The sequence below is a fragment of the Dipodomys merriami genome, unplaced genomic scaffold, assembly GCF_024711535.1.
Source record: "Dipodomys merriami isolate MVZ:Mamm:240054 unplaced genomic scaffold, mDipMer1.0.p SCAF_1207, whole genome shotgun sequence".
NCBI classification, from domain to species: domain Eukaryota; kingdom Metazoa; phylum Chordata; class Mammalia; order Rodentia; family Heteromyidae; genus Dipodomys; species Dipodomys merriami.
The window spans coordinates 73,037-97,148 of NW_027202502.1; the positions used below are offsets into that span (position 1 = coordinate 73,037).

At 44.4% G+C, this 24,112-nt stretch overlaps 1 pseudogene; it reads left to right on the top strand.

Moving 5' to 3' along the window:
* Positions 1–525: 525 nt before the first annotated feature.
* LOC138823574 (transcriptional regulator protein Pur-beta-like) lies at positions 526–3,869 on the top strand (annotated as a pseudogene).
* Positions 3,870–24,112: the final 20,243 nt, after the last annotated feature.

Consider the following 24,112-nt stretch of genomic DNA (forward strand, 5'->3'; position numbering starts at 1 on the left):
ATTCTGCAGTGCAGCTTTCACCACTCGCTACCAGCTATCTTGCTTGTACCCTGCTTATGCAATCTGTCCTCCAAACTCCCTTCCCACTAATGACAAAATGCTATTTCCTAGTGGAAAGAATGCCCTTCAGCACTTGGTAGGGGTAGGTGAAGTTGCCCACCCCCACTCAAGAGTCTGACCCTGGAGAGCATTTCCATGGCAAACCCACCTGGCGTTTACTACACCATATCTTCCCATGACATAAGTGTTCTGCCTGCAGGGCAGGTCTTGATGGCATTGGACTAGAATAATTGCATGTCTGAGGTCCAGAATGCCTGACAGCCTACACCTTGGGCTACCTTTTGCCACTAGTGACAAGCAAGTTTGTCAGGACTTACTTTGTCATTTCTCTGCTTCTGGACTCTGAGCTCCTCCAGGACCAGAGACATTTAAGCTTATAAGACAAAAATGCAATGCCCAGAGGTAGGGACAAACCACATCTCCTCCTTGGGCTGCCAGAAGGAAAGGACCTTCCTCACCTGCACCATGGCCTCCACACCCACTAAGCCAAAAGAGCCAGAGCTGGGTAGCAGCTACCAGGCCATCAGACAGGGCCAAGTCGTCCCTCCAGATAACTCAGGGCTCTGTTTAGAGAAGGTCTCTGATCTGTCAGCTCACAACCTAACCACCTCAAGTCCAGCTGTAACCATGGGCAGGATCACAGGTAAGCAGGAAGTCCTCAAGAGGGATTTGGCAGCACTCCCTATGAACTGCCCTCGCCTGTGCCAACACACATCACATCATGAAAGCCCCCCCCCCAACTCCAGAGTACATTCTTCAGCAATCCTTACCAACTCCCAATGGCTATGCTTTGGCATAGATCAGAATCCACAGATGCACAGTGTGATCCCCTATTGCTAGCGATCTCCAGTATCAGAGCAGCAGAGGACATGGCTGGGTGTAATCCAGAGATAAGTGCAAATGGGGAAGGAGCCTTGCGACCCTGGCCCCATCTCTGTCCTCAGCTGTGGCTTTGTCAGTCCCTACACATCCACATCGACGGAGGCAGTTCCTCCACTAGGTGTCCTCCGTCGTCCCGACAGAGCTGGTCCTCGGCACACATTTGAACAGCAGATTCCTTGAGGTCCACGGCCTGACTAACAGGTCCAAGGAACTGCCAAAAATACTCTGGTTCTACCTGAGAAGCATGGCTTGTGTTCCTTCTGAGAAGGAACAGACAGGGAAGGGTCCCCTGGCATAGTGGTGGGGAAACAGAAGTCATGACTTGGTCCATATCAGTGGACAGACAGATTAAGAAGGCTCAATGGCAGTGCAAGACTGAGGTACTATTGGTGTCTTTCTCATTGTAAAGCACCTTGATCAAGTGGCTAGGTCCTTTACCTCTGAAAGGAGGTCAGGAAACAGAGCTTGTGTCTATGCTGTCCTCAGAATGCTGGGAATTGAACTCAGACACTTTCACACAGTAGAAAACTGCTTTAACCACTGGTCTACCTCCTCAGTCTTTGGCTTTCTTTTGAGACAATCTCACTATGAAGTTAAACCCTGGCCTCCAGCTGCTCTCTACCTGTCTCTTCCACCTAAGTACTAGAATTATAGATGTGGCCCAGCCCATCTACTCTTGTTTTCCCCTTGAGATCTGCTTAGAGCCAGGTCATCTTCTAAGTAAGAATTCATCAAGGCAACTTGGATGCAGAAGCATTTCCCTGTCCATCCATGGCTGGCTCAGTCATCTAAGTCTCTACATGAAAGTCAGGCACACATCCATGCTGCGCATCTCCTGGATCTGCCTAAGATGCCACTTCTGTGAATAAAGCAAGGCCTGGTCATTCCCAGAGAGGAAGAAGCCCCAGAGAGTACACTATTGATCCCCTAGTGAGGACGTGGCTAGTAACACAAGCCCTGAACATGTAGACTTTGCACCAAGACCTCAGGTGAGCTTCTTTTATCCTGAAGTGTGAAGTGGTGGCCTGATTATCTAGCACTTATACCAGTGGGTTGCGATCCCAGGATGTGGCAGATAGAAGTGCTCATGTACAGCAACAAAGTCCCATTAGGGACTGGCCTAGCCACCCACTCCTTGGTCTAGCACATATAGGTTTTTTGACAGTGTGACAAAAAGGAAGAGGGAACAGAGCCAGCATTCCAAAAGAGGTTTTCTAAGTCTCTAAGGCTCAGCTGTGCTCTCTGCTGGGCAGTGGCCCTCAGGATGTTGGCATAGATGCATTAGAGTCTCTGGTGTGCATGGTACATGAAACACTTTCAGCTTTTGCTGGCTGCAGAGCAGGCCAACCTGCCAGCAGGCAGCAGGCAGCAGGCACAGCCTGGCACTCAACCAAAGACCCTGATGTAGGCTACCCAAGGTAGAAGGTGAAAGGTAAGAGTGGGTTTTACAGACACACACTGAGTCAGAGATCCTGAGGGAGGAACCCCACCAGCTGTTGCTCCAACCAGCCCTGCAGTGGATGGTGCTCAATTCTGAGACTCAATTTAAAGTCGCATGAGCAGAGTACAAATCCATACATTCCAGCCGTGTGACCTTCAACCAATTCCAGTCTTCGCACTTAAGAATAGTAATTCCTCTCTATAAAATGGGCTTATTCACCACTGGCAGCAAGTATGGCAGCCTTTCGGTCATCACGGTCAGCAAAGGCAGCCTGGAAGGTGGTCACCCAATGGTGGTGGTGCCCTATGATGACAGGCCACAGTCTCCTTGTCACCATTGGCGAGCACCTGGAAGCCCACTTGGGTACAGTACCCCAGCTCAGTAACAGCCACTGGCCCAGCACACAAGAATTCTCCTTGGGGGATGGGGGATGGCGGCGGCGGCCTGCGATGAGCAGCAGGAGCGCGTGAGGAGCCAGCAGGCAAGGCTGGGGGGCCCGGGAGCGCGAGCGCAGGGCGGAGGGTGGGGGCGCGAGCACAGTGGGCGGGGCAAGGCAGTAGCCAAGAAGATGGTGGACAGCAACAGCGGCAGCTAGCACGGCGGGCGGTGGTGGCGGCAGCGGTGGCGGTGGCGGCGGCCGTGGCGGGAAGGGAGGCTTCCAGCCCACACCCCGCGGTGGCGGCCAGCAGGAGAAGCAGGAGCTGGCCTCGAAGCGGCTGGACATCCAGAACAAGCGCTTCTACCTGGATGTGAAGCAGAACGCCAAGGGCGGTTTCCTGAAGATCGCAGAGGTGGGCACGGGCAGCTCCAAGAGCCGCCTCACGCTGTCCATTGTGGTGGCGGCCAATTTCCGTGACTCGCTGGGCCACTTCATCGATCACTATGCACAGCTGGGCCCCAGCAGCCCCGAGCAGCTGGCAGCGGGCGCTGAGGAGGGCGGCAGGCCGGCGCACCTCAAGAGCGAGTTCCTGGTGCGTGAGTACTGCAAGTACTACCTGGATCTCAAGGAGAACCAGCGCGGCCCCTTCCTGCACATCCGCCAGACCGTCAACCGCGGCGGCGGCTTTGGCGCAGGCCCAGGGCCTGGCGGCCTCCAGAGCGGCCAGACCATCGTGCTGCCTGCGCAAGGTCTCATCGAATTCCGACACGCTCGCCAAGCTCCTCGATGACTACGGAGGCGAAGACCACGAGCTGGCCGGGGAACTCCCGGAGGGCACCTCTATTACAGTGGACTCCAAACGTTTCTTCTTCAATGTGGGCTGCAACAAGTACGGAGTTTTTCTACTGTGTGAGTGAGGTGAAGCCGTCCTACCGCAATGCCATCACCGTGCCCTTCAAGGCCTGGGGCAAGTTTGGTGGCGCCTTCTGCCGGTATGCGGATGAGATGAAAGAAATCCAGGAGCGGCAGAGGGATAAGCTTTACAAGCGTCATGCTGGGGGGGGGGGGGGTGAGGAGTCCTAAGGCGAGGAGGTGGATGAGGATTGAAATGGCAGCTTTCCCCCCTGGCCTCCCCCACCCTGTTACCCGCGCCCCCACCCCCCATCCCCCTGGCTAGTTCCCATTCTTGCTCATTCCCCTGTGAGCTAGTGGAGAAGGAGCCCGGGAGGCCACCAAGGGAGAAAAAAAAACCAACAAAATTAAAAAAAATAATATAGTTAAGAGAAATAACCATAAGACAACAGTCTTGAACAGTGAGTAAAGCAGTAAAGTTCCAGAAATTGACAGCAACCTGCAGAGAACAACACCATCTCCTCACCTGCAAATGTCTCAGCTTCTATTTCCCACCCGAGGTTCCTAAGCTCATCTAGATAATCCTGAAGGGGATAGATTTCGAGTCTGTGCCCCTAAACACATCTGATTTACCCAGATCCATCTGTGTATAACAGTTGAATTTGTGTTGTACCTGGGTAAATCTAAAGTATCTCTCCAGGCCGAGCCGCCGTTGCAGTGTCTATCCTTCACCTTTATTCTAATCAGCCTTTTGGATCAAGATCTTCACTGAAATTCTTGAGACAGAGAGACCTTGGCAGTTACCCAGTCCTGAGAGTCCAGGTTTATGAAAAGGAATGCAACTTTACACAATCATGGACAAGGCAAAAAAGAATTCAAGAAGCCATCAGTGAATCAAAACAAATTGGATTTTTTTTTAATGATTTTGCATGGAACCTGGCCCCATGTCTTTTCTTTGCAGAATTGTTTTCCGGGATGCAAAAATTCAAAAGCCAATGCTTGAACTAGAGAATTCATTACTAAAATAGTTTAAAAGTTGGGCAAAAGGAATTTTTTTTTCAAAAAATAAAAGCAGTTTTACATTGGGGGTTGCTGAGGTAGGCACAATACGTCAGGCATAAAGCACAAGGCAAACTCGTTGAGTCGATGGGTTGCTGCTCACTAAAGTTCTTCCCTTGATCTCTAAAGGTGGAGGTCATTACCAAGAAGTGGCATTGGTGTGAATGAGAGCCAGATCCCATGGCTCTAGCATATGAGCAAGTGAATTATGGCTAATTTGGCTGTTACAGCCACTGATTGGCTGCATTTTTAACTGTAAAACTTGATGATTTTCTGCAAAAGGGACAGTATGGCTACAAGCCTGAGCTTTAATGGAATATGCATCCTCACAGAGAAGTTGGAAATAACTAAAACTGAAGTCTTAATTCACCTTCAGTTTAATCTGTGGATTTGTTCAAATACTAAAGATCCTCAGGTTCAGAATTCCAGCATCATTTATTCTTTAAAACAAATTTTTAAGAAATTGATCCATCTTATTAGTACCTCACAATCAAAGTTGGCAAATGATGGATGAATGATTAAAGCAGTGCACCCGGTGGAAGCTGAAATCCATCTGTGAATGGAATTGATGTGAACGTGAATATGCTGACTATATCCTGGAAACATTTTTATACCATCTTGAAATTGCAACATACTGGCATTGGCCAGTTTATCCAGCTGTCTTTCAAGAATAAAAGTTGGGGTTTTCATGGATCACCTCTTCTATATTTTAAGTGGATTTTCAGTAGAAATGATTTTTATTAATCAAGTTAATCCCACCCCATCAAAAGGTATTTCTAGAAATGTCACAGGCCTAGGAAACTTTGAATTGAATGGGAGCTAAGGTTCTTTCCAAAGTTTTCAGGTATTCTTTGTGTGACACCTTCTCAACCAGGAGGCAAGTAACCCCATCTCCACAATCTTAGTATTTTTTAACTGCATGCCTGCCCTTTATTTGAGCTGCCTTTTTAATTTATTGCATATCCTTTTTATTATCTTATTTTAAACATTTTTATAGCTTTTCTTTTCAAATTTTCTCCTTTGCCAAGAATGTTTACTAAATTGTATGGGAGCAATAGTATTTTTGATGTTTTAATGACATCCGTATACTTGTACTGTATTTTGTACCACAAGGCAGCTGTTTTCAATAATGTCTTGCTGTATTTACCTATGTGTTTTGAGTGTTTTGTTTCTTTGCTGCGAAGAACAAATTCCTAGTTTTAGTAAAGGAGATGAGAAGCTAGCATTAGGCTTGCAGAAACTGTTTAAGTTTCAACTCTGAGGCAGCAATGGAAATTAAGGTTGCAGCTATTAGTTGATCGCTATAACTTTTGCATTTTCAAATCATGTACAATTCCTGTATAGACCAACTTATTTTCTTGCTTCAGTGGTGATTCTGTTGCTCAGCTGCAGTGAGCCAGTTCAATTTTGCAAAGGTGCAGTACCTCTCCTTTTCAAGGGAGTGGTTTATTAATCTTTTTTCTTTTCTTTTTATTTGGCTGAATTGCAGTAACTAGCCTTGCCTTTCTATTCTGTAGAAATGACAGGGTCTTCACAATCCTTTACCAGTGGCTACTAAGCTATAATTAGCTGAATAGAAAGAATGTAGAAGTGGTCTGAGGCGTATAGAGTATATGCCAAGAACACTACCATATATGGCATCAGCTTTGGTTACCAGAGAAATTTTCTTAGTCATAAGACCATATAACAGTTATATATCATATGTAAGTCTTTAGATATCAATTTGAGAATCCTCCAAAAAAAGGAGCAAAGAATGCGTAAGCTATGTGTTGGCAAAAGTAATTTATATTAAAATTTTGACCTGCCTGTGTAAGATTAAGTGGTGAATGTCCTAGTGGTGGGTTTTTTAGTCTTAAACCAACCTCTGAGGTTTATTTTTCCTGCAAGGGTGTTTCCTCGCCTCTCTTCCACTGTAGGAAGATTGCAGAAGGATGTGGATTAATTGTAGCATTTCACTGATCCTCATTCCTGTGACTAGGGACAATAGAAATCTGCAGAGCATGGAGATTCATTCATTAATACTAGCTTATTAAAGGAAATAGTCTTTGTTCCAGTTAGATAATGGCATTATACAAACTCTGGGAAGCAACTAACTTTTTTGTTTTGTTTTTAGCTGCTTACTACAAACCCTTTAGAAGTTGTTTTTAAAATTTGGCAAACATCCCAGCTAATGAAAATAGTTACATTCCTTAGAAATAGGGAACTAAAACTCCTTTTCAAAAAATTGAGTTTTATTTCAAACTAGCTACAGAGATAAGCCTTTTTTTTTCAAACAGTCAAAAGAGTCGGTCTCTGTGAAGAGATGTAACTCTAGGTTTCTATTGTCCCTTCTCATCATTTCAGCAAGTGAAATGGCAAATCTGGTGAGCAGATCTTTCAGTGCATATGCTGCACCAAACAAAATGTCAGTCTGTATAGCACCAAAAATCAATCTGAAAAGTAAACCCAAAACCCCCAAATACCCTATGGAACTGTTTGAGGCATATAGGTGGTACAACTGGCTGTAGCTGTGGTACACACATGGCTACTTGTAATGTCACTTTCCATAATTATTTACTGCAGAATGATTGAGAGACTTTTGGTGCAGGCAGCCATTAACCTCCTGCTTCCTTTGTTACCTCTGGGTCACGTTGCAGTAAATTGCAGGTCTTTGAAGAGTTTCAAGCTTAGGTTTTCTCAAAACAAAACAATTATCTTGTCTTATCTGAAAATGCAGGGTTGTGGGCAAAAGAGGCTGGTTACAATAATGCCCTCATATTGAGTGGTCTGTAAATGGCTGCACACTTCAGGCACTGTTGTTGATGAAGATGCTTAAATATGACCTTGACTGGCTTTACAGGGGTGTAGAATGTAATCTACACAAGGTGACTGTGCATCTACCTTGCTCTTGAGGTGGATAAAATTAAGAAGCTGGAGTGTGTAAACCATGCACATAAGTATTCTTCACTGTAAATTTTGTTTTCATTTTTAACCCAATTATGTAATTTTTCCAATGCACAACTGATCTCTCAGTAGATATTCATTTGAAAATCGTGTGGCCTTGATCAGTGAGAAGGGAGAGGAAAGAAGTGACTTTTTGCTTATATGAAAATGACTTGTTTCCTGAGAGTTGTTCTATAACACTCTAGGTATGTTTTTGATTGTATCCTTTTTGATTGGGGAAAGTTAATGTTTTGATCCTGGAGCTAATTCAATTGAGTTTTCTAAGTATCAGAATTTCTCTGATGAATAACAAAGTTGACAGCTTTGATGTCCAATCTCAGGTTTTTTTAAAAATATAGTGGAGTGAAATCCCCACTATTATGAATTCTTTAAATCAATATTAATTTAGGACACTTTAAAAGTCTTGTGCATAAGTAAGGCCTGTTCAGAGAGCAGACTTTTTTGCTCCTTATCCACAATTGTGAAAAAGTGTCAAGTGATTTTTGCATTGTATATTTCCATTTTATCCCTGACATATTTCTCAAAGATAAAGCACTTTTTGATCATGAAATGCATAGGATCTTTGTGTGATGTGGATCATGGTTTCTCAGGCTCCCCTAGATATTCTGTTTATGAATATTATTCTAACTTTATGCCAGGAGAGTAGAAATCTTTGCTAACGTTAGAAAGTTTGTATTGTTGATTTAGAATACATTTTGATAGTTTCCAATGGATGGGAGAGTAAAAAATGCTGCATTAACAATTTAATAAGTTACTTTCCCTTAAGCCTTAAGGTAACTTTTTCTTTTCTGTCAACAACAGCACTGAAGTTACAGTAAATGAATGAGATTATCAGTTTTCAGGGTTGTTTTAAGAGTACTGTAAATCAATTAGCTGTCTTCTGAAAGAGTTACAATTCCCATTCAGTATACTGAATAATGGGTGTAAGGGTGGGGGTAGGGCAGGGTGGGGGGAGATAGTTTGTAGAAAAGAAAAAAGAAAAAAAGAACCATGTTTACCTTAAAATACAGACAAGAAAAAAGTCCATATGTCCCATTTGAAATTCCATACTCAAGGTGGAAATGACAAATTACAGCCTCATTTCTTCTGCTTTTAATTTAGAAAAAAAGTATTCATTTTTAATATTAGTTTCAGAAGTTTCTTGAGATGACTGGACTCTTGAGTAGCAATTTCCATTGCCATATCTGACTTGACTGTGTAAGTCATCCTCAGACCTTATTCTTAAAACCTAGTTTCATTACTGGAACATGTGCAATCCACTTTTCAGTACTGAAAGTTAAATTCAGAAAATGGAAAAATAAAATTGCATCAGCATTGTAAAGATTTCTTGTCCTGGGGATTCCCAATTGCAATGTGTCCCCCTGAATCAAGCAAGGCCTTTGTGAATGCATTTTGTATTTCCTAATGCAGTATGGAATATACTGTCCACCTCTGTTCACAGTCTTACTCTCGTTTGAGAATCTAACTCATACTTTCTTGGAATTAGACATTCCAATTGGGACAGATAGAACCATGTTAAAGCAAGCAGATGCCATATTGTTAGCTTTACCACAGTAAACTAGTAAAAGGAAGAGCACAACTTTATTAGAAGCTAAACTAGCATGATAGTGAAATTTTTTAACTCAACTTTTCTAATTGATTTTTGCATCCGGGAGCAATTTTTATTTTCCCCATGCTATATCTGCTATCCACTGACAAATAAGAGAGGGCACTGTAGGGAGCCAGGGTAAACGCCATTACAAGATGGCGCCCACTCCCTTGCAGCTTTGAGGTAACCATTCCATTTCAGGCAGTGCTTGGCGGGACGGTGGGTCCTGGGCTTTGCACATGCGTGAGCCACGTAGAGTCCCCAGCCAATCCCGTGGCACCTGGTGAAGGTGAAAGGCAGATGACCAATGATAGAAAGACCCGTGTTCCTATTCCCTATATAAGCGGCCATGTTTTGGGTGCACGCTCTCTCGCACTCAAGCTCTCCCATCAACTAAAAGGCTCTCCAATAAAGCGTGATCTGAGAAGACTCCTGGTGTGGTGGTCGTTTTTTCTTGCTGGCCGAGAAGGCGTTCGCCGCAAGTGGTGCCGAAACCCGGGACCTGCGCGAGAGGCCGAGCAGGAGCCAGAACTCAACATGCGGAGAGGGGACGTCATTAAATATTCCCCGGTATGCTGTTCACTGTAGATTTAGATATTTATTGGTTGCTTGCATTGCTTCTTCCTTTGTGGCTTGTCTTTTTGATGTTGCACACTTGCCTCGAGGAGGGAGGGTTTGATTTAATCCAGGAAGGATGCAAAGTACTAACACGGCATCAGGATAGTCTATCAGAGTCAGCATCCAGTAATGGGGAGGAAAATAGGCCTAAAAGAAAAAGGGAAAAAAGACAAAAGGATCCTAAAGAATTAAAGCAGGAGGGACTGCAGCCCTCACAAAAGGAGAAGGGTCTTAGGGAGGAGGGGGTCTCAAGGAGACCCCTATGCCCTTCTTTAAAAGCAAATCGGTTCTCAGCCCTACATGTGGAAGGGCAGGACCAAGAATGCAGTGATCTTGTGAGTGACTCAGAGGAAGAAATGTTAGAGGAGGAGGGAGAGCAGCTTGATCCAGATGATAGTGAAGACTTAGAAGACGCTGGGGCTGAGTATGAGGCAGACAGATATGGGGGGTGGTGCCCCCTAGGGGTGGGAGTACCGCAGCAGCCAGGAAGAGGAAACGGAGCTGGCCCTCACCTGTCGGCCCCCCCGCCCTGCCCGCCGGCGGGGCGGAGTCACTTTATAAAAGGAAGCACCTGGTCGCGGCTGGCGGCCGCTTTTCCAGTTTTTGAAAATCCAATTACTAATGAAAGAAATTTTGAGCCAGTTTCCTACTTCCAGCTTAAGGATTTAGTTGAGGCAGTCCGGACTTATGGAGTGACGGCTAATTATACCACTGCCCTGCTCCGAAGACTGACCGCCAATGCTATGACGCCCACGGACTGGTTTGAGGTAGCCCGTACCTGTCTCAATCATGGGCAGTTCCTTGATTTCCGGCCTATTGTTCAAGACAAGGCTCAAGCCCAATACAGACAAAATGTCCGTGAAGGGCACCCGGACTGGATCGTAGATATGCTTCTCGGGCAGGGACCCTACACGGTAGATAAGACAGGATATCCCTTTGAAGTATACCGCCAGGTAAACGAGATCTTTTACAAATCCTGGCAGGCCCTCCCAAACAAGGGAGAGATGGCTGGCAATCTAACAAAAATCATGCAGGCCCCTAATGAGCCATTTTCTGATTTTGTTGCCCGTATGCTAGAGACAGCCGAGCGGGTGTTAGGAAATCTGGAAACAGCCATGCCATTTGTACAGCAAATCATTTTTGAACAAAGCACCAAGGAATGTCAGAGGACAATTACCCCAGTAAGAACTCAAAGCCTAGAAGCTTGGTTAAAAGCCTGCAGAGAAGTAGGTGGCCCCCTGACCAATGCAGGGCTGGCGGCTGCTGTCTTGTCGGCTGCCGGGGCAGCAAAAGATAGTAAAGGAAAAGGGTGTTTCCGGTGTGGTCAGTTGGGACATTTTAGACAACAGTGTCCACAAAATGGTGGTCCTGCGCAAAACATAACCAGGCCGCCAAGGACTCCAGGAGTGTGTCCTCGTTGTAAAAAGGGAAAGCATTGGGTCAACGAGTGCAGGTCAGTTAGAGACATCAATGGACATTTTATCCCCCAAATTACTCCAAACGCTGATTCGGAACCAGAGCCAAAAAACAGGAAGGAGGGCCCTCGTCCCCAGGGCCCGAAAATTTACGGGACATTTCAGACTCTGGCTCCCGGACAGCACCCGCAACAACCCCCCAGCCAAAGAGAGCAACCTCAGGCTCCACAGGGTTGGACCTCTGTGCCACCTCCGGAAGGGTATTAACACAGCAGATGGGTGTCCAGATTGTGGAGACAGACATGACAGGACCCCTAGATGAAGGCACTGTAGGAATAGTTTTAGGACGCTCCTCCTCCACAATGAGAGGATTAATAATTTTCCCGGGAGTGATTGACCCTGACTATATGGGGACTATCAAGGTCCTCTGCCATGTCCCCCATGGAGTGGTGTCCATTTCTCCCGGGGATAGAATCGCACAGCTCCTGCTTTTGCCTTCTCTTCATGGCAACTTCCCTGCTAAGGAGATAGAGACAGGAGATAAAGGGCTAGGCTCCACTGGAGTCGACCTTACATGCCTGTCCATAACTTTAGACCAAAGACCCATGCTAACTCTCCAAGTGGAAGGGAGAAGATTTGAGGGACTGGTGGATACAGGGGCAGATCGAAGCATCATCCAAAGAGGGGAGTGGCCAAAGCAATGGCCAACTCAGAAATCCTCCCAGACCTTACAAGGGCTGGGCTATGCCGATGCCCCACAGTTAAGTGCAAAAGAATTGACTTGGAGAACAGACGAAGGCCAAGTTGGAAAAATGCAGCCATTTGTGGTAGACGTCCCTGTCAATCTTTGGGGAAGAGATGTGCAGCAACAGCTAAAGCTAACTTTAACCAATGATTATTCTGAGGCCAGTCAGAATATGATGAAACAGCAAGGATTTGTGCCAGCCTTGGGGCTTGGTCGGCATCTCCAAGGACGCAAGGAGCCGATAGAGCCACTTCCTAAACAGGACAGGAAGGGTTTGGGTTTTTCTTAGGGGCCTCTGAAAACAAAGCTTCCACTGAAGGTGCGGTACCCATACCTTGGTTAACACAAAAGGCAGTGTGGGTTCCTCAGTGGCCCCTCTCTCGAGAAAAATTGGAAGCGGCTCAAACTCTTGTCCAGTTACAGCTGCAGCTGGGGCATGTTGAGCTTTCAGTGTCATCTTGGAATACCCCAATTTTTGTGATTAGAAAGGCCTCCGGAAAATGGAGATTATTACATGACCTTAGAGCAGTAAATGCCCAGATGCAAATTATGGGACCCATCCAAAGGGGACTTCCATGGCTCTCTGCATTACCTCGAGAGTGGCCTATTTTAGCTTTAGATATTAAGGATTGCTTTTTTTCCATACCTCTTTATGAAAAGGATAGGGAGCGCTTTGCCTTTACTTTGCCCTCTGTTAATCATGAAACCCCAGATGCTCGCTATCAGTGGAAAGTTCTCCCCCAAGGGATGGCTAATAGCCCAACAATTTGTCAATTGTTCGTAGGGGCTGCATTAACCCCTGTCAGGAAAAAATTTCCAAAAGTACGGATTGTCCATTATATGGATGATATCTTGTTGGCTGCTCCCTCGGTAGAGACTCTTCATAAAGTGTTTGGGCAGGTAACGGAGACCTTAGCTGATAGGACTGATTATTGCCCCTGAAAAGGTTCAACAGACTACTGTTGTTCAATTTCTGGGAACCATAGTTTCTCCTACTGAGATTAAACCACAAGAACTTTCCATTCGAATTGGTCATCTCAAAACACTTAATGATTTTCAGCAATTGGCAGGAGATATTAATTGGATAAGGGGGTTTTTTAATCTCCCTCGGTCAGAGTTGTTAACTTTATTTGCCATTTGGAGGACCCTGAAGTCACCTCCTCTAGATCCCTAACACCTTTAGCACTAAATTCCCTACAAAAGGTTGAGGCAGCTTTGTCTAGGGCTCAACTTTCACGGGTTGATTTAAAATTACCTATCGATTTATGTATATTAAAAACAAAAAATTATCCCACGGGGGTTCTTTGGCAAAATGGCCCCTTATGGTGGCTCCACGGCAATTCTGTGGGAGCAAAAACTGTTCAATATTTTCCTGAATTAGTGGCTAAGCAGGCAATTTTGGGTATAAAGTATTGTTTGATGCACTTTGCAAAAATTCCAGATAAATTAATTATTCCATACACCCGTGAGCAAGTTGAAATTTTAGCAGCCACAGTGGATATGTGGGCAATTCTTGTTTGCTCATTTCCAAATGTAATTGATAACCATTATCCTAAGCATCCTCTGCTTGCCATAGTTAACAAAAATTTAGTGTATTTTCCTGTTGTCACTTCAAAGAGCCCTTGGTTGATGCTCTGACCATCTTTACGGATGGATCAAAATCTGGACAAGGTGCCCTTTTTGTTCAAGGACACAAACAGCCGGTAGTCTTTAATTTTCGGCCGAATGTCCCACAGGCTGTTGAATGTTTAATTGTGCTTGAAGTTTTTAAAAGATTTGATCAACCTTTTAATTTATTTTCTGATTCATTATATGTTGTAAATGCCGTTGCTTCTCTTGAAGTTGCTGCTTCAATTAAGCAGGCCAGTACAATTTCTAATGTTTTGTTACAGATTCAGTCCCTTATCTTAAACGGAAAACACTCTTTTTATATTGGACATATTCGCGCCCACTCTATGTTGCTGGGCCCGATGGCAAGGTGTAATGATTTGGTGGACCAGGCAACTCGGGCTGTGGCTCTGGTCGCTGCTGATCCTGTAGAATTGGCAAAAGACTTTCATAAATTGTATCATGTACCTGCTAATACCATTAGAAAAAGATATAATTTGTCCAGGCATGTGGCAAGAGATATTGTTAAAGCCTGTAAATCCTGTGTTACCTTTCTTCATCCTCCCCATGTGGTGGTAAACCCCAGGGGGTTGAGACCAAACGCCCTATGGCAAATGGATGTTACTCATCTGACAGAATTTGGTAAGTTAAAATATTTACATGTGTCTGTGGACACCTTTTCTGGTGTCATTCATGCCACACCTTTGGCAGGAGAAAAGGTGTCTCACGTCAAAATACACTGCTTAGAAGCTTGGGCAGCTTGGGGAAAGCCCCTTAGACTTAAGACGGATAATGGCCCTGCTTATACTTCCCATGGTTTTCGCGCCTTTTGCGCACAAATGCAGGTTGACCACACCACCGGACTGCCCTACAATCCTCAAGGACAAGGTATAGTGGAAAGAGCTAATAGAAGCATAAAAGAAATGCTTCAAAAACAAAAAGGGGGAATTGCTGAGTCAGCGTCCCCCAGGGAAACTTTCTCTTGCACTCTTTACCCTTAATTTTTTAATTCTAAATGACAACAATCAGTCTGCCGCAGATCGGCATATGACAAGAGACCCCATGGATACTAAAGACATGGTTATGTGGAAGGATGTTATTAATAATAAATGGTATGGACCGGATCCGGTAATAACGAGATCCAGGGGAGCTGTTTGTGTTTTTCCACAGAGTCAAGAAGTACCTCACTGGGTGCCAACGAGACTGACCAGGCCGGTAGAGACTGCAGCAGAACCCCCTCTTGAAGATGCCATCCACTCGTCTCCTGATGCAGCTGATCTTCCTGCTGTTAGCAACAGTGCTAATAGCAATCCCTGTGATAGCTAAACCAATGGCTGTGGGCTGTCACCAGGGCCTGGCCAGTTCCTATGCCCCTGCATGCAGCCTCCCTTTTTCTCCCCACCTTATTTTCCGCAGATTGTAGGATGGAAGACTGGATTGCCTCTGCGGTGTCCTTTTTCAAAGAGTGGGTGGGAGTCGGAATGTTTTTAGCCTGCTGCCTGGGAGGATGCGTGGTCTGCCTATGGTTGGTCTGTCGCCTTCGAGCCCAAACCAGAAGGGACAAGGTTGTTATCTTGCAAGCATTAGCCGCTTTGGAGAGTGGATCCTCACCCCAGATCTGGCTGTTGGCCCTGAGAGGCAATTAAGCCTTACAATCCTGCATAGCCTTAGCACCCCGAGGGATTAGGGGATCCCATTGCACCGGGACAGGTATGCAATTTGCAATTTGGGACAGGGTGCGAGGCAAGTGCACTGCACTTGAGGGTACCATCTCCTCAAGAAGAGCATGCTGGGTTGCAAGTGGGTTGATGCCCAAGATCCCACCTCTGCAAAAAAGGCATCGGAAGGGCCTGGTCATCACTGGGGAAGGCGTCCATCAGGTGAAGGCCAGTGCAAGGTCCTAATGTTTTAGACAGAGGCCCAACCTCTACTCTTACCTGTTGCCAAAAAACAAAAAAGGGGGAACTGTAGGGAGCCAGGGTAAATGCCATTACAAGATGGCGCCCACTCCCTTGCAGCTTTGAGGTAACCACTCCATTTCAGGCAGTGCTTGGTGGGACGGTGGGTCCTGGGCTTTGCGCATGCGCGAGCCACGTAGAGTCCCCAGCCAATCCCGTGGCACCTGGTGAAGGTGAAAGGCAGATGACCAATGATAGAAAGACCCGTGTTCCTATTCCCTATATAAGCGGCCATGTTTTGGGTGCACGCTCTCTCGCGCTCAAGCTCTCCCATCAACTAAAAGGCTCTCCAATAAAGCGTGATCTGAGAAGACTCCTGGTGTGGTGGTCGTTTTTTCTCACTGGCCGAGAAGGCGTTCGCCGCAGGCACACAGTGAAATGAAGGTCCAGAGTTGTGAAGAGAAAGTGATAGATACATTAAGTAGCCACTAGCATTTTGCAGAAGGCATGAGTTTGTTCTTTTTTCCTACCTTCAGCATCTCTTCAATGGCTAACTTTTTCAAGACTCACTGAGACCATCTCTTAAAGGCAAAATATTTTGTCCTGTGTTGCTGGATCAGGATGGTCAGAAAAATCTGTGCTTGGAAATAGAAGGGCAAGTGGATTGTTTCTTCCCTTTTAACATTTCTTCTTGGGAGAAAAAAGTACAAGAGACTCAAAGAAAATGAAAAAAACAGGATTTTATCACTAAACACATTTGGAGGTTTTGTTTTAAATTGATAATAAGCATAAATCCTTTTCTTCTACCATGTCACTCTTCTGTGTAAAAAGCTCTCTGGAGCTGGGCATGGTGGAATATGCCTGTATCCCAGGTATTTGTGAGATAGAGATAGGAGATCGTGGCCCAAGGCCAGCCCTGGGCTATAAACAAAAGACCCTATCTGAAAAATAAAGCAAAAAATAATACCAATAATAGGACTGGGCGTGTGGCTTAAGTGGTAGAGCATTTGCCAAGCAAACACAAGGCCTTGAGTTCAAAACCCAAAGTTCTACCTAGGGGAAAAAAACTTGGATTCTTAAAACCCTATAGATTGGACAAAAAGTCTAGAAACTGACTTTCAGTAAGTGTAGACACATTTTTTACAGTCTATTGTTTTGCACATTCCAATAGGAGGCAAGTAGTATTTGAGTTATTTTTCAGTGGCATCAGTATCAAGACTACATCAGTGTATCTGAACTTTTTTCTGAAGTCCTACAACATCTATATTATTAAGCATTTTGTTTTCCTTTTGGACTTTCATACAGATGTCTTTCTAAAATCATTTGTTAAGATCACCTGTTCTGATACAGTGCTACATAGCATGTTTTTCTTCTGTGGGAATCTTCAGAGACAGTTCCATCTATTGGTAGCTTTGTTAGACTTGGCTCTTCACTCCAAAGCGGGGGACTCATGTCCTTCCAGTAGAGAATCTACAAAGTTATTTCAATTAAAACCAAAACTTGATAGCAGGAGACAGCTTCCTGATCTAAATGTACAATTAGAGTTTAGGTTGGCAATTACTTTAAAAGGTTGTTTTATGTTATTTTTTTTTTGGAGAGGGTTGTCTTTGATCTCTGTAAATACCAACAAGCTTATACATTGTAAGCCAAGTGCGTATGCCTATGTATGAATTTGTAGAGCTGATTTCTGTTTCAAGTGAAGCTGCACCTTTCATTTTATAAAGTTCCCTCCACCCAGAATCCTATAAATGTTGTAAATAGACCATGGAAATTGCAGTAGTAGGATCAATTTGAGAATATCTGCTGAGAGACCAAAAAGTTCATTTTTTAAGTACCTTGGTTAATTAAAAAGTAAAAAGATTATTTCTCTTGCTTATTTTTGAAAAGAAGAATGCACTTTAACATAGAGCTGCATGGGCAATTCAAACAAATCCGTGAAGTGCAGTACCCATCCAGAAATCACACTTCCTGAAAACCGTTCAAAAAGCAGAGTCCAGATGGGCTGTTGATCTCACTGCCTGTAGGTTGAAGCTCAGATTCTGAACAATTTTGATACATGCAGGGCTGCTTCAAAAGAGCAATGTGAATACAGCCAGAAGCTTCGGACAGGCCTGTAAAACAGCAGGTCCCGAATTTACCACTAACTAGCAAAACTGACAGAAAACTCATAGAAAAAGTTAAGAAGCCTTCCTGCTGATGTGCACTCCTTACAATAGCAGACTTTTGCAAATGGAATTTTACAGTCTATATTTAAAGAACTGTATGTTTGTAATAAATAAAGTATGCGGAAAAGTGAAAAAAAAAAGAATTCTCCTTGGGGCAACAGCTCCCTATTAGGACTACCTTAGCCTGTCATGAGGAATTTCTGGTCAATAGGGACTGTCACCCAACTCTACTGCTAGCCCCTATATCCCATGCCCATCGAGGGCCCAACTACCCACCCTGCCTGCTTGAGCAGGTGACCTGGTTCCTACCTGCCAGAGGAGCCAAAGCCAAAGGAAGTAAGAAGGTCATGGCCACACAAAGGCCACCCATGCGTGTGAGCACATGGGCTGCAGCCAAACCTATCCAAGGAGCTCTCATCTCAAGGTGCATTTCTGAACCCATACAGGTGAGACACCTTACCTTACCACTGTGACTGGGATGGCTTTGGGTAGAAGTTTGCCCACTCTGATGAACTGACCAGGCAACACTAGTCGTGCTGCCATTCCTGTGCCACAAGTTCAACAGCCTTGTCCAGGTTGGTCTCCTGGCTTGACCCATAGAGAGAGTCTTATCCAGATAGGTCCCCTGGCCTGAAACATAGAGACTGCCTTGTCCAGGTGAGTCTCCTGGCTTGACTCACAGAGATGGCCTTGTCCAGGTGGGCTCACCTGGACTGACACATAGACGGCCTTGTCCAGGTGTCTCATCGCCTGGTGCATACAGATTGCCTTGTCTAGATGAGTCTCCTGTCCTGATGCATAGAGACAGCCTTGTCCAGGTGGGTCCCCTGGCCCGATGCATAGAGACACTGTTAAATCCCTGACTGTGGATACAGAGTCACATACTGCCAGTAGAAAATCCTTCATACTGTCTTCCCATGTGAGAGAGCTCATGTTGGCAAAGCACTACAACCATGGGAAAGTTTCCAATATTTCTTGGGAATGGATAATCAAGAGAAAGGAGGAATCCAAAGGCAAAATTAAAAAAACAAAATTGAACAGATGGGTCTGAGCTTGTATCAGCTATCATTCCAATTCTAAATCAACTTGAGTATTCCTGGATTTACAAGACACCACCATGGGATTACTGGAAGCTGTGGATAATAGGGTGCAAATTAGATCCATCAGTTGGGGTGGGGGGAGGGAGAGGGAAGACCAGAATTCCCTTGAATTTGTAATGATCTCAGAGGAGGGAAAATCCATGGCCAAAGGTGACAAAGGAGTTTTACTAGCTGGTCTATAACTGTCTTGTCCTGGGCTACCTCAGAACTAAGAGCAGCTGCAGCCTCCAGGTGGCAGGTTTCTCTCTTTTTCCAGCAGGCCTCTCTATACCACAGGGCTCTCCTCTCCACAGGCCTGGCCTCTGCTCTGCTCCAGGAGGCCTGCCTCTTGTGGCATTGTGGTGGTGTTAGTCTCACTCTACACCCCTCCCCCACTCTGCTTCTCACAGATTGTCTCAGATGCAATATAAATATAAAGAACACCTTGTATTCCCTTTGCCTTCTAAAAGCTATTATTTAGTTAGAAGAAGAGGAAGAGATTTCAGTACAGAATATGTGTTCTAATAGCCTAAATGATGGTGCTTGATGAGTCTTGGTTCTAAAGGTACAAAAGAGGAAGCCAAAGTTCTCAAACTGCTGTATGCTTTGACAAGGACTATATATATATATATATATATATATATATATATATATATGTTTGGGGGGGGTCTGGTCATGGGGCCTGAACTCTGGGTCGGGGCACTGTCCCTCAGCTTTTCAGCTCAAGGCTTGCATTCTACCACTTGAGCCACAGTGCCACTTCCAGCTTTTTGCTTTTTGCTTATGTGGTGCTGAGGAATCGAACCCAGGGCCTCAGGCATGCAAGGCAAGCGCTCTACCACTGAGCCACCTTCCCAGCCCTGACAAGGACTATATATTTGTGTTCTGATCTATATGTATGACTAAGTTATACTTGGTTTACTTCTTTAACATTTTTTACGGAGACAGTCTGTTATGCAATGTGGTTTCAAAGGCACAATAATTTGTACAATCGTTTATTCCTAAGTATGCCTTAAGCAGAGCTAACATGTTACATAGTTCTTCACCTTAATAAATATGTAATATAAATTTAACCAAACTTCTATTTTGTATATTTGCAAAGTACAAAGTAAAAAAATTGAACATTTTTTTGGAATTTGTATTTTGCATACTCAGGATGAGAATTAAGTTTTAAACAAGCCTATAATATTTTATGTGAATAAAATAAAATGGGCTCATTTTACATTCGATCTCCCATGACTGTGGTGCCAATTGCCCATTCCCACGGGGGATATGGAGAATCTGCCTTCCCCCTGTAGGGCAGGATTAACAAATCACTCCAGGACCCTCCTGCTGACCTGACCACAAGGGTCTCTTGGTCCACTGGAGGCAAAAAAGTCTTCCATTTCACACTGAGGCTGCAGTCCAACTAAAAGCTCACATGTAGAAGCCACCTTGACTCCAGCGTTCATTCCAGTTCTCTTCTCTTCCAATTAACTCTGAACCCACTTCAATGTTTCTAGGTCTTCCAAGGTACTGTACCCTGCTTTATTAACTGCAATCTTTTCAAGTTCTTTACACAGGACACATCAGTTAGCAGCAATATTCATGAGCAAAAACTCCACTAGGAAGAGACAGTGCTATCTGAGCTGCATGAAATAGGAAGGTGTAGGTAGAAAGGTCTAGGTTTTGTGCCATGCCACCTCCTTCAGAGTTTGCGTGAGAGATCACGCCAGATAAAGCATAATCTTCAAGGAGCATGCCTGCAGGAAGGGGGTGTTGGTTCAAGGCTTCCCATACACTTGGCTGCACCTTTATAGCCTCTACTTTTATTCTTACTATATTCTTCTTGGCTGTACATTCATTGCCTTTATTCTCGTTTTGGCTATTTTTCTATTGATCCATGAATAGAGCATGTTGTTTCTTTCCAATCCAATGGAGACGGCTTCTCTGAATAATAAAGACAAAAGATTAAATGTGGGCAATGCCACAATCAATCTATCATTTGATGTGACACTGCCTCCAGGAACTCCTACAATTTCACAAGCAGTTTTGTGGCTCATTCATAGTAAATATAGAAATTTAAAATCTCTAGATATGTTACAACAGGCAGAATTAATGAATTAAACTAAGCCAGAAGGAGTTATCCCAAAAGCACAGAGAGTTCTAAAAAAAGGGACCCCTGATAATTAAAGGAAAAGAAAAATTCCCCAACAGTTATGACTACTTTTAGTCCATCTTACATTATAGGGAATAGATGGTTATTTCCCACAAAATATAAAGTTAGTGACATCACATTTCCTGAGCTGACCCATGAACCATTGCCTTATACAGGAGTTTACAAAGATGAAAATAGATGGATTAATGTAAAAGGAAAAAGGGTGTTTTGGAACTCATTAGATTTTATGTAAAGATTAAGTAGATCTGGACCACTATGGTGTTTATTATCAAAACAACAAGATAGTTTAAAATAATAATTAGAAATTTATGTGAACAAACATTGGGATTAAAATTATAGAAAACGGAGAATGCCTGATTCAACCTGAAAGTGGTTTTTAGGATGGTTTCAAAGGGGCTTGAAAATATATGAAAAAAATAAAAAGAGTACAATATAAGTACAGCCCTATCTTGGGTTTGTTCATTATTAAACATAAAAAGGCTGACTAGATGACGCATTGTTTCGCACCATTTAGCTTAAACAGTTGGTGGGATAGTCATCAATTTTTATGTAATCCATCAATGTTTTTCTTTTCCTAAAAATTGATTACTTGCTTAAATAACAAAAGAATCTATGTCACAATCACACACTGTATGAAAATGTTAATTCTCCTCCATAAAGATACACTCAGATGCAACTCTTTTGAGTCTGTGTCTGTCATTTCGCCTACTCCTTGCCCACCTATCCCCAGATCTCTGTCCCATTGGTCCCAGTGCTCCGGCGGAGCTGGTCCGTCGCAGTTTTGTAAGCTGAAGTCAGAAGTTTCCTATAACTACTGCAGTGTAGCTAGCAGCATTGTCAAGTTTTAATTAAATAAACTGAAATCAAATTGGGCCCATGTATAATATCAAGGTGCCACAAGCTCATATTTTAGTTCCTTCAGTAGGATTCAAGACATCTGCTACCAACTTCCACAGCCACTATATTAAATGGACTAAATAAAATCTGTGCATGATGGCTCAAACCTCACCAGGAACAGGCCAGGGAATTTCTCCCAGCCATGTCTCTAGTTTTTACTCCCCTTGCTCTGCTTTCCCACATTAGAGCTGATAGAGAAAGTTAAACAGGGAGAAGAGATGACACTGGGAGACAGCAGGAATTCCAATCAGCTGCAGCCTATACCTACCCAGCCATGAGGATGCTCTTCTTCCCCCTGCACACAAACTCTCAGGAGAATTCTGCCTACCTGAGAAGGGAAAGGAAAAGAACTTGAGGTTCAGGGTAGTGGAGAGAGGACAGAGGAAAGCAATCCAGAGACAAGAAGGGAAAACAGAGAGAAAGAAGACTAGAAATAACAAATAGCTTAATACAGGAAGTGGGGGGAGCAATCTACAATTCTGCAAACACCCCAAGTCCCACTGGCAAGCAGTGTTCATCCTTCCACTATTGCTCCAGAATCCTCCTTTGAGACCAGAATTGAAGGACACTCAGACAGTCATGTAAGGGCCACAAAAATCACTTGACATGTGACAGGTCAGCACACATGTTTTTCACTGGCTGCTCACAGCTGTCTGTTCAGCCCCAGAACAATGTCATAAAAATCCAGATGGCCCTTGGCTGAGAAAAAGGTTCTTGGCCCTTGTGTAGACCATAATAAAAGTGGAGAGGAGTATATGCTATTGATGACAGAGGCCAGTGCACTTTCACACCCTGCATGGTGGACCGTCTACCCAACTCCACTCACCTCACCACACTGGGCACCTCTGTTGCACAGCAGGAGCTGCTGGAACCTGGATGACGCTTCCATCATGGTCACAAGAAATGCTTCCCATGGATGGGAAGCACAAAAGGACCTTGAAAAATCCTGTGTGTTACTGTCTTAATAAAAGATAATCTGGCAAACATCATAAAGTAGCTTTTACAGATCTCCAAGTGTGCATAGTTAAGGGAACATCTGATCGGTGAAATATTACTCTTAAATAAGCATTAGAAAACCCATTGTGAAACCCTGTGGAGGCACACTCTTCTGCACCCCATGCTCCACCATGGCTGGATGCTGGCCTGCATGGAAGGCACTAGATCAGAGCCCTTGGAATGTTTCTCCCTGGAGAAGATCTCAACACCTAGCATCGAGACCCCAGCCAGAGCAGGGGTTCCTCACAAACTGCAGCAGACACACTGCTGGCTTTCTTCTCAGTCAGAAGTACACCCCACTAGATAAAGGGGGATCACAGCTGCAAAAAAGAAAGCAAGGCTTTGCTCTGGCTTAAACCACATGGGCAGCCCTGTACTCTACTGTTATGTTCTGGCCCTCGAACCAAACAGATTCATCTGTTTTGGAAAAACCCAAGGTGGTTTATTTCCAATAGTGGGGATGAAATCCAGATCCTCCCACATTCCAGATAGTATGCATCCCCAACCCACAGACACAACCCTTTCCACTCACTCCCACATGGTTATCCCACTGGCATAACCATGGTCCTGTTTTGCACCCAGCTGCCTGGTTTTAGGGTAGACAGTCTCCTCAGCTCCACTCTGCACTACTGTGACAGAAACTTGAAAGCACACACAGACTTGAAATGTTACTTCCTGGCCAGCCACAACCCTAAATGCACTCATGACAACATTGATATTCCAATGCTTGCTTACAAAAATGCAAAAAGAAACTGAACTGACTAAATGGATGAAACAAGCAAGACAAAGTACATTTCAAGTCTCAGCATCCAAAACACCAAGCTTCCATTACTTGTAGATGACTTAGTAGCAACTCCTACTGGAATATCTACAGAAATGCAGCTAGACTGCAGAAAATACAAATGTCCAAACTACAGAAACACAGCACAGTGAGTGACTCTCTTGTTTGTTTCTTTTTTTTTTTTTTTGGTCGGTCGTGGGGCCTGAACTCTGGGCCTGGGCGCTGTCCCTCAGCTCTTCAGCTCAAGGCGAGCGCTCTACCACTTGAGCTACAGCGCCACTTCCGGTTTTCTGGTGGTTTATTGGAGATAGGAGTCTCACGGTCTTTCCTGCCTGGGCTGGCTTTGAACCGCGATCCTCAGATCTCAGCCTCCTGAGTAGCTAGGATTACAGGCGTGAGCCACCAGCGCCCGGCGTGAGTGACTCTCTTAACTTCAATTTTGAATAAGTCAAAAAATACATAAAATCTGATTTAAATGAAACTAATACTAAAATTAACATTACTAAACTTGTGTAGTCTAAAAGATGACTGGGGCATGATACTCCAAA